Raw genomic sequence first — 14285 nt, forward strand, 5'->3', positions numbered from 1 at the left:
GCAGTGGAAGTGAATTGGCAGCATTCCTTGAGCTAGATCGAGAAGCTCCTGACCCAGAAGTGAGGAGAATAGAGACAGGGCTACCTTTAGAAGTTCCAAGAGGTCTTTTGCTAGCAATGAGCTGATGATTAGCATTCCTGTGCACTGCCATGTAGTTGATAGAGGCGGTGAGAGGTGGGACTGCAGTTTCTGTTGTGTGAGGTGAAGAAGTGTCTATGGCAGATCTTCCCTTTTGTCTGTCTCTGATTCGTCCATTAGTTAGGATGATGACAGCCAGGTATAGAAATCTCATATCTCAGTGTGCCTGCGTTTTGGGTGCTGCAGGTTGGAGACAGCCCCAAAGCTCCCTGGTGTGGGATGCACCACTCTATACAAAGACTGTATCTCGAGAGCAGCTTGAATAGGACATTAGAAAGAAGAATCACCCTGAACCGGTTCTGCAGTTTGAGGCAATGGGTCCACATCTCTGTCTAGACGATATGTATAAGACCAAACCACCCCACTTGGTTCCAGTTCAAAGCCCTTTCTGACCAGTAAGGAGCACAGATGAATCAAAAGGGATGGTGTGCAACCAGGGCAGGTGTCTGTCTAACTACCAGTCTCTCAGAGGTGAGACAACATTACCGTCTACACCTTCTGCCAAAGGAGTTGTGAGTCTAAATCGCCTAGAAGCCTCCATGGTTGCTGACAGAGGGAAGAAGTCTTCCAGATTCTTAAGAAGGGGAGACTGTTAAGGAGGTGAGAGGCCCAGCATGTTCCCGAAAACTGAGGAACATCCGAGAGAGCTGGCCATCTGAGAGCAGGTGGGAGTGACTCATGTGACAAAGGGCCTTCCTGGGTTTTCGGAGGATTCATGTTAAGAATCGCTGAGATTCTTTCCTGTGACACATTACTCACTACGTTCTCAATGTGATGTCCTAATTACAAGACTTCAGTTCTGCAAAACTGTAACTTAGCTGGAGAAACTTTATGCCTGTTCTTTGCTAAGTGGTTCAAAAGTGCAATAGTATCAATTCTGCAAGCTTCATTTGTATTTGGTGCCACCAATGTACTGCACTAGCACTGAATGATTTGGCATCACTAGAGACTCAGAATTCTTTTTAAGTATCTGGTTAAAAATTGAGGTGCTCTCCGTATACCCTTGTGGGACTCAACACCAGGTTAAAACACAACTGCTGAATCAGAAAACAAAAATATATTGGCCATCCTCATGCAATGGAATTGTGAAAAAAGTTTGACATAAATCAATTACCAAAAAACCATTTGGCTTCACATGGAATTTGGAACAATATCATAGCTGGTTTCGGTACCATGGGACAACATGGAACAAAAATAGAATTTACCCTACGCAAATCCTGCACAATATGATACTTGTCATTTCGCTTCTGCAAGCCTATAATCGGAGCATTACAAGGACTTCCCATTATCTCCTTTAAGATCCCTGCTAAATCATGGAATCGATCACAGGAGTAATTCTGGCAATAGTATCTGGAGTCAAATTGTATTGTGGGATTCTTGGAAATTCTGCATTTGGTTTAACAGTGATTCGGACTGGTTCAATACCTTTGCTTAGTCCGATACCCTTATTTGTAAAGTACCAGACTTCAGGTAAAATGGTGTCGCATAATTCAATGGGCAAGTCCTCACTCGTCAGTAGAGGACACATTCCCACAGCAGTTTTTGGTAGATCAAGTTTAAACACAATGTCCTCATCATTTGTGTGAAATTCAATACCACTTGGTGTGCAGTAAATGGAGCAATTTAACTTGCATAGCAAGTCCCATCCAAGCAGATTCACTGGACTTGTTTCAGATGCCACAAATCAATGTCAATACTGAAACAACCCTATTTTTACTGTGACAGAATCTGAAATCGGGGTGGAACACATTTTGTTAGTAACTCCCACAGCTTGGATACTGTCTCCCGGGTAGGTTAGGAAACTCTGCCATTCTTACAGTATAGAGGGTAGCACCTGTGTTGAAAAGGAATGAGACATGAATCCCATCCACTTCTCCATCCACAAAGGTACCACTCTGGTCTACCTACAAGGCTGTTCAAGCACGCAATTCTTCTCCCCCCAGTCACAGTAAGCTGATTGCGCCTGGTATCTAACTGAATCATCTGTTGTACTACATTCTGGTTCTGGAGAGAGTTTCTGTTCAACTGCTGATTCTGATTGACATTGTACCTTTGCACGTGTATATTCTGTTGAGGCATCAAAGCTTGGGGCATTTGTATTGACTGAGATACATTAGGATTTTACATCATCTGACCTTGTGCCTGTTGAGTCTGTGTCAGGTTCTTCCCTTGTGTTTCCAATGTCCACATTTTCCACAAGCATGACATGGATGAATTCTCTTCAAAAGTGATACATCAGCACCAGTTCTTTGATCTACGGGATTTCCATGACCTCTACCTTAGGGCTGAAAATTCTGTTGCTGTAAACCATTCACACCCTGCATCATCAGACTTCACTGTATTCTCCCTGTGCCATAGCTATGTTGTGAAGACCCACCTGATTCTGATCTTTAGCATTGCTCTTATCTGGTAGCCATCAACTTTTCCTTAAATTTATTGTGCTTCATCTTAATCTCATCCCCAAAATATTTTGCATAACGCAAAATGTAATCTAATGGTTTGCTTTGCCAACAAAGCAATTGCTGTTGAATCATTTTAGAAATCACGGTTCTTAAACCATGCAGAAATCTGTAAATAAAATGTCCCATATCTTTATCAGCTACATTGTCTAAGCCACATTATTGTTTGAAAGCCTGTACCAATCTCCAGTAATAGGCATGCACTGTTAGTTCCTGGGTTGTTCTGTCAATCTGTACCTAATCAATTTCCTTAGGGGAAATCTTAGTCTTCAAGTGATTTATCACCTGCTGGTATTTCTTCAATACTACTGAAGATGGTGCTCCTGTTCTGGGATCCCTTTCTAGATCTGTCTCAAGCCAAACCACACTACCTTTACATTCGGCCCACAAATCATCTGGAACCGCAATGTCAAACAGAATATTCAAATCAATCCACAAAACATTAAATATCGCCACAAATCTTTCAATCTATCTGTACCATTGCACTGGATTTTCTCTTAATTTCAGGAAATTATTTGTGAATGACAAAACATCAGGTCTTGTCCATGGTACCTGAACACATCCTCCACCAGGTACTTCTCTCATTGAGAGCATCTGCATTTCTCCTAACCTTCCATCCATTACATCAGGTGATGACTGCACCCTAACTTGTTTTGTTTTCTTCTTTTTGCTACCATCTATCTTCTCATTTCTCTCTCTCACTCCAATTCTTGACCAATGTCATCAGTTCCTTAATCTGCAATTTTGTTCCAGGGGCTCTCAAATTCGCAATATCCTTGTCACTAACTTCTAATCTGTATGACCTTTGTAAAACCTTTGACTTATGAATGTCTATGTCACATTTTTGAGCCAATTCAGTCAATCTTTCATGTGATAATCTTGCTCATTAAGTTATATCTATACAGCAAAACAACAGTTTCTCCTCTTAGTATGTATCTAATCATAAAGGACTAATTGTTCCCACAATAAGTTCTTCTAATTCCACCTTTAATCTATTCACACTGATCAGCGTTCTTTTTCCTGGGTTGGAGTTTGAATCAGACTTGAACTTGGAACTGAAATCGAAGCTGGAGCTGAAAAAAAACTGGAGCTTGTACTGGATCTGAATTTAAATTCCAAACTTGAGCTGAAACTGAAACGCTCTCAGCATTTTGAATATTAATTGGGGTACTATATCCATTAAACCATTCTTCACATTCTTGAAGAGCAAATACTGATTGCTCTCTTGGAGCACGCAAATTAAACCTCCATTGTTCAAATTTGCATTAGTTCCAGGTTGCATATTTAAGGATATCTGGAACTGAATTTCTCATTGATACAGTCATGTCAGAAGAATGGTAAGTCATTAAAGGAGGTCAAATCGGTCTGGGGCAATAAAAGGGTGGACACCTCTGAAACATTCTGCTTGTCAGATCAAATTGAGTCTGACTTGGAATGTAGCTTACATTTATAGCATCTGTAGCAGTATTGCTTCGAGTTGGGACCTTTGGTGTCTGAAGCAGTGATCTCGTTGTCAGTTCAAATGAATTACTTTGTGCAATTTTTATTCCAGTAGGTACAACCAAATTATGAACAGTATTTACCTGCATCTCAGACTTATAAAGAGGTACAACAGGTCCAATAGTAACAGGAACAGTTAAAGCATCTGGATAATTTGAACCAATCGGGTTCATTGGAGCTGCTATTTCTGTCCTCTCTCTTACAGGAGTAACATGTGCCTGCTCTTTCGGTATGTCATGCATTAAAGGTGCATTCAGAGTCTCAGCTGTACTAGCATTTGCCAAACCCTCACTCTGAATCTCATTGTAAGGTGGTGAACGATTCATCAATAAATCATTTAAGAGTTTGTCATCTATGTCACTCTCTTCTCCTTCCTTCCCAGTGCCATTCTTTTCTGTCTCTGTATGTTTCTTTTACTCTTTTCTCTTTCCCTTATCATCTCCTTCGACTTCTAACATAGGATATAATCTTGTACCATCTGCAATGCTTGCTCTCCACCTTTTCTGTTGTGCATTTCATCTAGCTTCTGGGTCATGATCCATAGTTCTCCTGTCTCTCCCTTGATATTTACCTCTCTCTTTCTGATTGGCTACATATTCCCATGTATGTAATGCTTCATTTATGGTAGGTCTAGGAGGTGATCTCATTTTGTACATTTTCCTCCTTAAATTCTCAATAAATCTCAAATTGAATGTTCCTTAATGAAGAAACTGTAAACCCTTGCCTTCCTCTGTAAATTTGTCCCAAAATTCAAGCCACAGACATGGATGTAATCCTTATTCCCTCATGATAATGTATCCTGGCGTACCCTCAGGTGGTGCTTCAACCTTTACTCTGGCAAATATAGTCTCCTCTTTCTTTACCAATCTCTGTAATGCTTTTAAAAACGACATGTTATTTAAATGTAGTATTTACAAATGCGTTCCGTGTAATCCAGGAATTGAATTTCTCCCACAATTCACCTGTTCAGCTGTCTTAACCAATAACAGCGCAACTCTTATGACGTAGTCAACCAATCACAGCGCGACAAGCTGTGACGTCACTCTCGCCTTCTGCAGCAGCTCCCCCTCCATAAAAATTGATTTGGCATGTTTTCTCTGACCAAAATCACAATACAAAGCTAGCAAAAAATAAAACTGTCTGCTACACTAAAGGAAATACATTCTCACAAGGAAACTAAACTTTTTCTATAGCCATTTACTTCAATGAAATCTCGACCAGCGTGATTTCACCCTAATTGATACAGTTATTCCCTGTGCACCTGAGATCAACTATACCAACCATTTACCACTAACACACAAAGAGAACCCTTTACCAAGATCTTGTCAATGACATCTCACGACCAACACCACAAAACATCAGATCGTTTACTCAGTGTCTTCTACACTGAGACAACCACATAGGTAATATTTCGCAATCTTAGGCCACGGTGAACCTTTTACAACTTCACCTTCTTTGCATCAAGTGCCACAATCATTCATGGACTTTAACCATGTGGATTTTAACCACTTCACTCTGCTCAGTAGCACACAGTCATTTCTAAAACATCAATCAGCAAAACCAATCACAACATGCATCCATATTAATACTCAATCCTTTGCTGCTACATGTTGACTTCATCCAGAACAATACTCCATCAGTACTCCATTAATCCATCTTTTTGCAGAACAAACATTTTAGGTTCTTTGGATTTGGACAGAGAAACTGTTTTTGGCACCCTAAAACTTCACTTCTATAGGCAGAACCATCCTCTGCTTCCAAAGATTGATCCAGCGGAAGCAGTTTTCCATTTAAGTTTTCACTCCCGCTACTTCCTCATTTATCCCTCTAACTGTACTGAGCCCTCTACAGTTAGATGGATCACAGCATTACCTTTACCACAGAGGCAATAGTCTTCTGATGGATCAGTCTCAACCGATAGGAAGGGTGGGAATTAGGGTGTCCAAACCACGTTAGCCACCCACTGAGGACCATAAATTCGACATCAGGTTAAAATACACCACTCTCAGGACCTTACTATAGACTTAAAATATTGTAATGTGAAGACCCAACCTCCTACAGGAGGTAAGTCAAACCATAACTATGCACACAAGAAGAACTGCTACTACTGCACAAAAATTAAGAAGCAGAACTTAATATCCTGAAAAGATTTGCTGATTTTCCTACAACGCATTTAGAACTGGATGGAATATCGCACAGGTCAATAAAAGAAAAGCTGTACTCAATAATGGACTCAGGCAATTTAGATAGTTTGATTATTGTATTAATGATGAGCATTTCAGTCAAAATTATTGCAGCATTTATTACAAGACTAAATACACATTTAATCAGAGGTTCAAGTTCAAAGGATAGTTTTAAAGAGATATCAGATTTACAGTTACAGATTCCTACCACCATTAAAGGCAGAAGGATAGTTCGATTCTCTATCAGCTTCTAAAGATTCTAAAGCAAAGGGGTAAAAATAATCAAAGTAAAGTCCTCTCAAGGCGAGTCCATAAGTAGTTCAGCAAAGAAGGATTCCAGATCAACTGCTCAAGGCAGCAGTATCAATAAAAAGTCACTCCAAATAGGTGATCAAAGGATGGTTATGAAATCACAGGGAAATAATTCAGTCCTCTAGTAAGGAAAATAAAATAGAAGCATGGGGCGGAACTGTGGGGCTTTGAAAACTTGACAGAGCTAATTAGATCTGAGAACAAGTTCTTTAGAGATCTAGTCTCTCTCCCCCTGTCTACCCCACTAGCTCCACTCCGCAGCGACTTTGGCAGATATAACATCAGTGACGTGGCCAGGCTGCGCCCTATCCTATTCTGGTCGAGGATTAGAAGGTCCCCCCAACTCCACCACTTTGCCTTAGCCCTAGATGAGTTACTAAACTTGGGAGCAGACCACAAGATCCCCTGGATAATAAATTTGAAAAAACAACTGCAGAAGATTGGTTTGGAAGAAGCGTGGGTGACTCAGGTCCCACCCCCCAAACTAATGCTAAAAAAAGTCTACTGGGATTGTGTTATGGCCGAAAAATTAAGAAGCCAGGATGGTGTCCTCACTGTGCGCTTTTTAGATATGAAACCAGCTCCTAAATTGGAGCTTTTTCTGGATTTTATTGAATCACCGCACGACCGGTCATTATACCTCAAGCTCCGGTATGGTACCCTTCCTCTCTATGATTCCCAATCTAGTTGGAACAAGGTAAATACGCACCCAACAGGTTGCCCTGGCTGTGCCTCGCCCACCGAGTCCATCGGCCACTTTATGTTTGCTTGCCAGGCATACAGGCAACCCAGACTAAGGTGGCTTAAACCTGTTTGTAAAAATCTGGGCATAAGGTCTGCAAGGGCAGCATTGCGTATTTTGACATACGACACAACTGTCCCAAGTGTAATCTGCGGGACTGCCAAGTATCTGGGTTGGGCTTGGAGGTTAAGACGTAGGTTGCTTAAGGTGCATCATCTGCAAGAATACCATCCACCCACATGAATTTGCAACCTTTTTCTGCTTATAACATCAATGTCAGAGGTCATGTGAATATAACCTGAGCATATATGACTTTTTTTTATTCTTTTTAATTTCATATGAATTTTAGTTGGTTGCTGTAGTATGGTCTATTTTAAAATGTTTTCATACACATTGTGATGAACTTTTTATATACATTGAGATGAACTTTTATGACATTTTTTGCTAATGTCGAATAAAGTACTACAACAACACTCCAAATAGGTGATCAAAGGATGGTTATGAAATCACAGGGAAATAATTCAGTCCTCTAGTAAGGAAAATAAAATAGAAGCAAATGCATTGTGTTGTGTCCTATAGAAAGAAAAATAATAGCATTGCTCTCACAGAGAGAGAAAAAGTCATGACGTCAAGAGTACGAAAAGAAAAAACTCTAGCGTAGTCCCTCCATTGGGGTTTCTTCTTTTATAGTCTTTATGAGACCTTAGGTGATGTGATATCACCACGTAGTGGACAGCCCATCACATGATTAGTTTACATATGAAATCACTAGATACATTTTGTTATTCCTCCATACTTTCCAATGCTGTTTATGAGTACAACTTGACTTGCTAAGTCTCGTAGGTTTGTCAACTGTAAATTTTTACAATGTAGCCATCCATGTTATCGGGTCATAGGTCATTTTCCCACTGAACATTTTCTAAAGGAATGCCCTTTAAATGTAAGAAGATACTTGTACAGAACAAATAAAGAAACACTTGCTAAAATGTCAAAGAACCATTGTACTTGGCTAAGGGAAAAATGAAGCTTAGGGCCAGATGCATCAAAAGGTTTTGCCCATTCTGTGTCTATGGGAAAATGTGTTGATGCATATGGCCCTTAGGAAAGAACATGTTTAAATACCTTAAATGTATAAGTCAGCTTTCAATGAATTAATCTCAATTAGAAGCAAACATGATGTGGTTAAATTAAATATTTCATTGTAAGAGAAAAATAGTAAACACTTCACCAATGTGTTATTATACAAAATTGATTACATGTAGGTGTGGCCTATTGCCACAATTGTTTAATATCCATGCATGTAATTTATTCTTTAGAATAATTTTACGAAAAGTGTTTCTTAATTTCTATGTTCGATATGGTCTCTACTATCACATTTATAAATTTCAACTTCCTAACTACTTGTATTGTATTTTTGCACCATATTCTGCTCATAATACATTTCAATGAAAGGCAGTAGAAATGCTCAGCCACACCATTAGATTCATCAGTAAGTGAATGATGAAACATCATCTTATACGTAGTTTGTTAAAGAAATTCCTAATATTAAGCATTATAATCATTTAGAAAGGAATTCTCTTATTCTAGGACTTTCAAGTACTCTTTTATGGTGCTGTTAATTCACTTGTCTCTATTACGTTGTCACTTTATTCTAAACGTGCAATGTGCACGTTCAGGTTTCTTTGTCTAAATCAGTAAATGTGCTGTGTAAAATGTTTTAAAAATATTTTGGTTTATCACTGTCTCAGAGGAGAGAGGCACCGCATGTACCCGGAAACCGAGGAACATCCAAGAGAGCTGGCCGTCTGAGAGCAGCTGGGAGTGACACAGATTCTTACCAGACACTTATCACAGGTCTCTGGTGGGAGCCGCTGCACGTTACACCTGCCTCTGGCTCAGTCAGGCGCTGCAATTGCTGGATGGTTGCATGCCTGATTGGGGCTGCATCTTTGGCTCTGTCAGGGGCTGCATATCCCTTAGCTAGAGTGGGCCTGCATCTGCCATCAGCCCAAGTGGAGCTACACCATGGTGATCAAAGGAGTCTACCATAACAGCATCTGCACCTGCAAAAGAGCCACGGTATTGCTCGACTGAGGTTGACTGGTGCAGGAACTGACACAACCCAATCCTGTCCACTCAGAGGTCTTAGGAAATTCTTGCTCACTGTGGTCCATGCATCAAACAAGTCTCAAAATGATCTTGAACTGAGGGAACTTTAAGAGACTGTATTTGAGATTGATTGATGCTTTACCTGTTTACCAGAACTGGGAGCCAATCACAGAAGGCCGCCCAAGAGTGTCTAGTAAAGGTGGATCATGAGTGTAGTGTCACAAAGGAGGATTGCACGTAGTAACATTATCAGCTGTAGTTGATTTGTGTGATATTCACTGCTACTGTGTGATTAAAAGTACTTTCTGTTCCTGAATAGACAAGCACTGGCCGATTATTGAACTTATTTTTGAGTAGCTCGAGCACCGCTAATTACCTCCCTAAGAAGCCTGAGACTGCTCTCCCCTGCAACTGTTTAACTCAAGTGTGGTAAGGGTTGTACTTGTTGCAGTATATGGAGCCATAATAGGACAGGCCTAGCACACAAGTGGCAACATACCTTGCTTCCACAGCAACCCAGTGGCCCTTGTCTGCCTGGTGGCCCCCTAAATGGGGCCTGACAGAAAGTTTCCCAGTTCTGTTGTTATGCGTATTCTGCAACTTGTCACAATATTAACCTACCTCCCATTTCAAAATGCTAACAAACTGGTATCAAGAGAGCTTACTTTATGCCACTTCTGCTTCGAAGAGCTCCATTGCTTTTCCCTACCAAACCATTCTGATAGCTACTCCCAATACTCCCCATGCAGTCATACTCAATTGCTCCAGTGAGCCATGTTTCATAATCTATATATAACCAAGCCTGGATAACCAAATTTAGTCGTCCTATTAAAGTCATCAAAATTCTTGGTAATGCCGTGATGGTTGACGGGGGACATTGGTGGAATCTCAATAGAGTGGTTAAAGTTCGGGATTCTGAGGTGGTTCCTTGTCCGTCAAGTAGCTCTGTTCCTGTGTGTGATCAAATTCAATTGAGGAAGAGCTCAAGGAAAGTTCTTAAGCCCGCTAGATTTAGGTCATGAACTTTGTATGAATTTGTGTTTATTTTAACAAGGAAAGTTCTTAAGCCCGCTAGATATTTAGCTCATGAACTTTGTATGAATTTGTGTTTATTTTTTTTTATTTTTTTTTTTTTATTTTTTTTTGTGGTTTTTTTTAGAGGAAGAGAAGATATGTTGTATTGTAACATGTGTAATTTGTTAATGCTGCAGCCTACCTGCACTCTGATGTATTAGTATTCTAGAATGTTCACATGGTTACCAGGGAATGTGTGATTACATTCAGACTGGAGCTGTTGGCAGAGTGGGTCCTGTCTCTCTGCTCTGTATGTAGCTAATAAACTACCAACTCAAAAAAAAAAAAAAAAAAAAAAACAGCGCTCCCGTTGTAAATTGTGTTATGAATTGGTGTTTCCATGATTGGCACATTTGATTTTCTTGTCAGTCCCTAGTAAAGTGCACTGAGCGAGCCAGGGCCTGTAAATCAAATTCTGTTAGTGGGCTGCAGCACTGGATTGTGCCACCCAAGAAAACAGCCTGTAAATGTAACTCTGGCCTGCCACTGCAGAGCCTGTGTGCAGGCTGGGACTGCCATGTCGACTTAGTGAGTGTACCCACTTGCCAGGCCCTAACCTTCCCTTTCTCTCAAATATCAATCACCCCTAAGGTCGGCCCAAGGTACCCCTGTGGGCAGGGTGCAGTGTATGTGAAAGGTAGGACATGTCCTGGTGTGTGTGGCATGTCCTGATAGTGAATTACTGCCAATTTCGTTTTTCACTATTGCAAGGCTACCTGTTACCATAGGACTGAATGGGGAGTCCTAAAAACATAAATGGCCCTGGGAACTAGGTAGAGAAATTAAGCTTAGTATGCCTGAACTCAGAATCTAAAGATGCATCATTTAGCGAAGGTGATTTTTACATTCTGTGTTTGAAAATACCACTTTTAGAAAGTAGGTATTTTCTTGTTCAGCCATCCAGTAGGCCTCTGCTGGGTTTGTGGATTGACTCTCTGGGTTTTGGATGACAGGGGCTGGGGAGGAGCAGTGGCTCCAGATAGTCTAGGTGGGTCAAGAAAGGGCTGAATAGACCTGGGCTGCATTTAGAGGGGGGGGAGGAGATTTCCTTTTGCCTGAATGTGCCTGGTCTGCCTCTGACAATGCTGTCTCCACCTCCTGCCAGGAAGCCACACCAGAGAGGGCAGGACTGAGAGGACAAAGGATTTTGGGTTATGAAAAGTGGAGCCCAAACCCCTAAACTTTAGAACTCTTTTGTACCAAGAAGACTGCCAAGAAGAAGAGCTGGAAAAGCTGTGAGGAGGAACTACCACTTTGCTGTGTGCTTTGCTATGTTTACCTGCAGTATCTGCTTCTGTCTTTTGCAGTGAAAGGACTGGACTGAACTTTCTGCAATCTATTTTTGTGGTTTTCTCTAAGGGCTTGAGGAAGCGCTTGTCCCCATTCAAGAAATCTCAGGAACAGCAAAGACTTCAAATTCTTCTGCCCTCAGCAGTGGAAACTGTGTGTTTTGTGCTGCAACAGAAGAAAAAGCAACTCAACGCAGTCTATGACGCCGCTGCCGACTCTGTGTCCTGTAGGTACCGCAGAGGGCACGGCCGCAACACGGCACCGCGACCCTGGTCTCACGACGATGCCTGCTGATGCCACCACCGAGCCGTTGCTTGCACCGCGACCTGTTGGCACCACGCTCCACACAGCCTTGCTTCACAACGACACCTCGGTATCCACGACGACGACGCTCCTCACCGAAATTGATGCTGCTGCTTGCACCATGGTTCGGGGGCACCGCTCATAAAGTTACACGATGCACCAACCTCATCCCGCACCGCAGCCTTGGCCCGCCGATGCCATTGACTCCAGTTCGTCAGCTGACGTCAGCGCTTCAGCAACAACGACGACGCTGCTTGCACTGTGACCTGCTAGCACCGTGACGAGCACTGCATGACTTTGCATCGCGACCCTGGCCTCACCGACGACGCCATCTGATCCTGCCACCGAGCCGCTTCTCGCACCGTGACCTGAGGGCACCGAACGCCGCACCGCTGCATTTCACACTGTAGTACCCGAAGCCTGCCAGCACTCCTGACTTCAACCGCGAGGAGTTCGATCTGCAAAGTGTGTGATTTCAAGGGCCCGACGAATTCTGCACTGACATCCGGAACTGACACCTGTGGACGCCGTGCTTTCGGAAGTTCAACGAGAGGTTGCTGATGCCCTGCATTTCTAAAAGGTACTGTTTTGCGGGTCTTCCCAGCATCGTAGCTGGCCTGCGATGTCGCGGTCAGCCAGAACTGTTTGGATTTATTGTTCACGATGCCCGTGATAGCCCCAGACGGAGCTATCGACTTCAAGGAACTATTTTTCAAGGTTATTGATAACTGAACTGACATTTCTGTATTATGGATTTTTATTGTTTTTGGTCTTGTCTTAAATATATAAAAATATATTGGTTATTTTTCTAAACTGGTGTGGTGTCCTTCTGTAGTGCTTACACTGTATTACTGTTGGTTATGTGCAAATGCTTTACACACTGCCTCTAAGATAAGCCTGAGTGCTCGTGCCAAGCTTCCAAGGGGGTGAGCAGGGGTTATTTGAGGAGTGTAACTTCCTTATCCTGACTAGGAAGAAGGGTCCCTATTTGGACAAAGGTACCTATCTCTGCCAACTAGAGACCCCCATTTCTAACACTAGTGTACATGCATAAGATCAACCATGTAAAATAAGGGAGCGCTTTCATTGATCTGGGGAACCCTAAGATTAGAATTGTTTAGGGTGTGCTAAAAATGTATTCTATTTATGAAGGGCACCCTGATAAGGTTAAAAATAGGTGGGGTTACTGAATAGGGAAATTAGTATCCTCGGTATCCCTGGGTCAACATGTTTTAGCCATCACTGGGCACATTTGCTTTCTTCAGAATCTCACAAGGATCCCATCCATGTGCTAAACACTATTTGTGCCCATTCCAATGAGAGCCACTCATTCACCTTTATCATGCATATCATACTTACTGACCTATTTGGTCTAACTATTTGTGTTTTTCTGTTGGTGCGAGAGAGACGTAGGAAAGTAGAACAGCAGATAACCATAATGCCCTCAGCTATTTACAAGCCTAGAGGTGACCGTTTCAAATTCCGCTCACTCCACCCACTGGGTCCTATGCATTAAATGCTCTTTTAACTGAGTTTAGAGCAACTCCCTGACCGAACGAGTTTGAGACCTCCAACTTAATACTTAATACAGAGCCTTACTAACACCCCTTTGCAATTTTGCAAAACTAACCAGCAAATAACGCTTCTGTGCATTCTGCATTGTCAGAAACATCTACTATATATAGTACAAAGAATAACTCTCAGAAGGTTGCAGAACTATGTATACATGCTGAAAAAACAAAGGTTACAGGGATTTTATAGTTAGGAAATAGAAATTAAAACAACCATAGAAATTCAGCAGTTATACTTACCTGAGCTATTACTTACACTCCTGCAATGCACTGCTGATGACTTTGCATTTTACATAATTCATGACATGGTCAGTGACATCACTGATGATATCACTGATGACATCATCCACAGAACCACTCCCACACCGATTCATGCCCCTATACAACTTCACATACAGCCACTCCCACACAACCACTCACAAGCCCATTCACAGACTCATACAAGTACTCACACACCCACTCACTGATACATAGAGCCACTCACACATCCACTCACTTATACAGCTACTCACATAACCACTAACTCACCCATACAGCCACTCATGAACCCACTCATCCAACATTGTTGCCACTTACACATCCAGCCATACAGACATACAGACAT

This window comes from Triturus cristatus, chromosome 6 (genome assembly GCF_964204655.1).
Source record: "Triturus cristatus chromosome 6, aTriCri1.1, whole genome shotgun sequence".
NCBI lineage: Eukaryota > Metazoa > Chordata > Amphibia > Caudata > Salamandridae > Triturus > Triturus cristatus.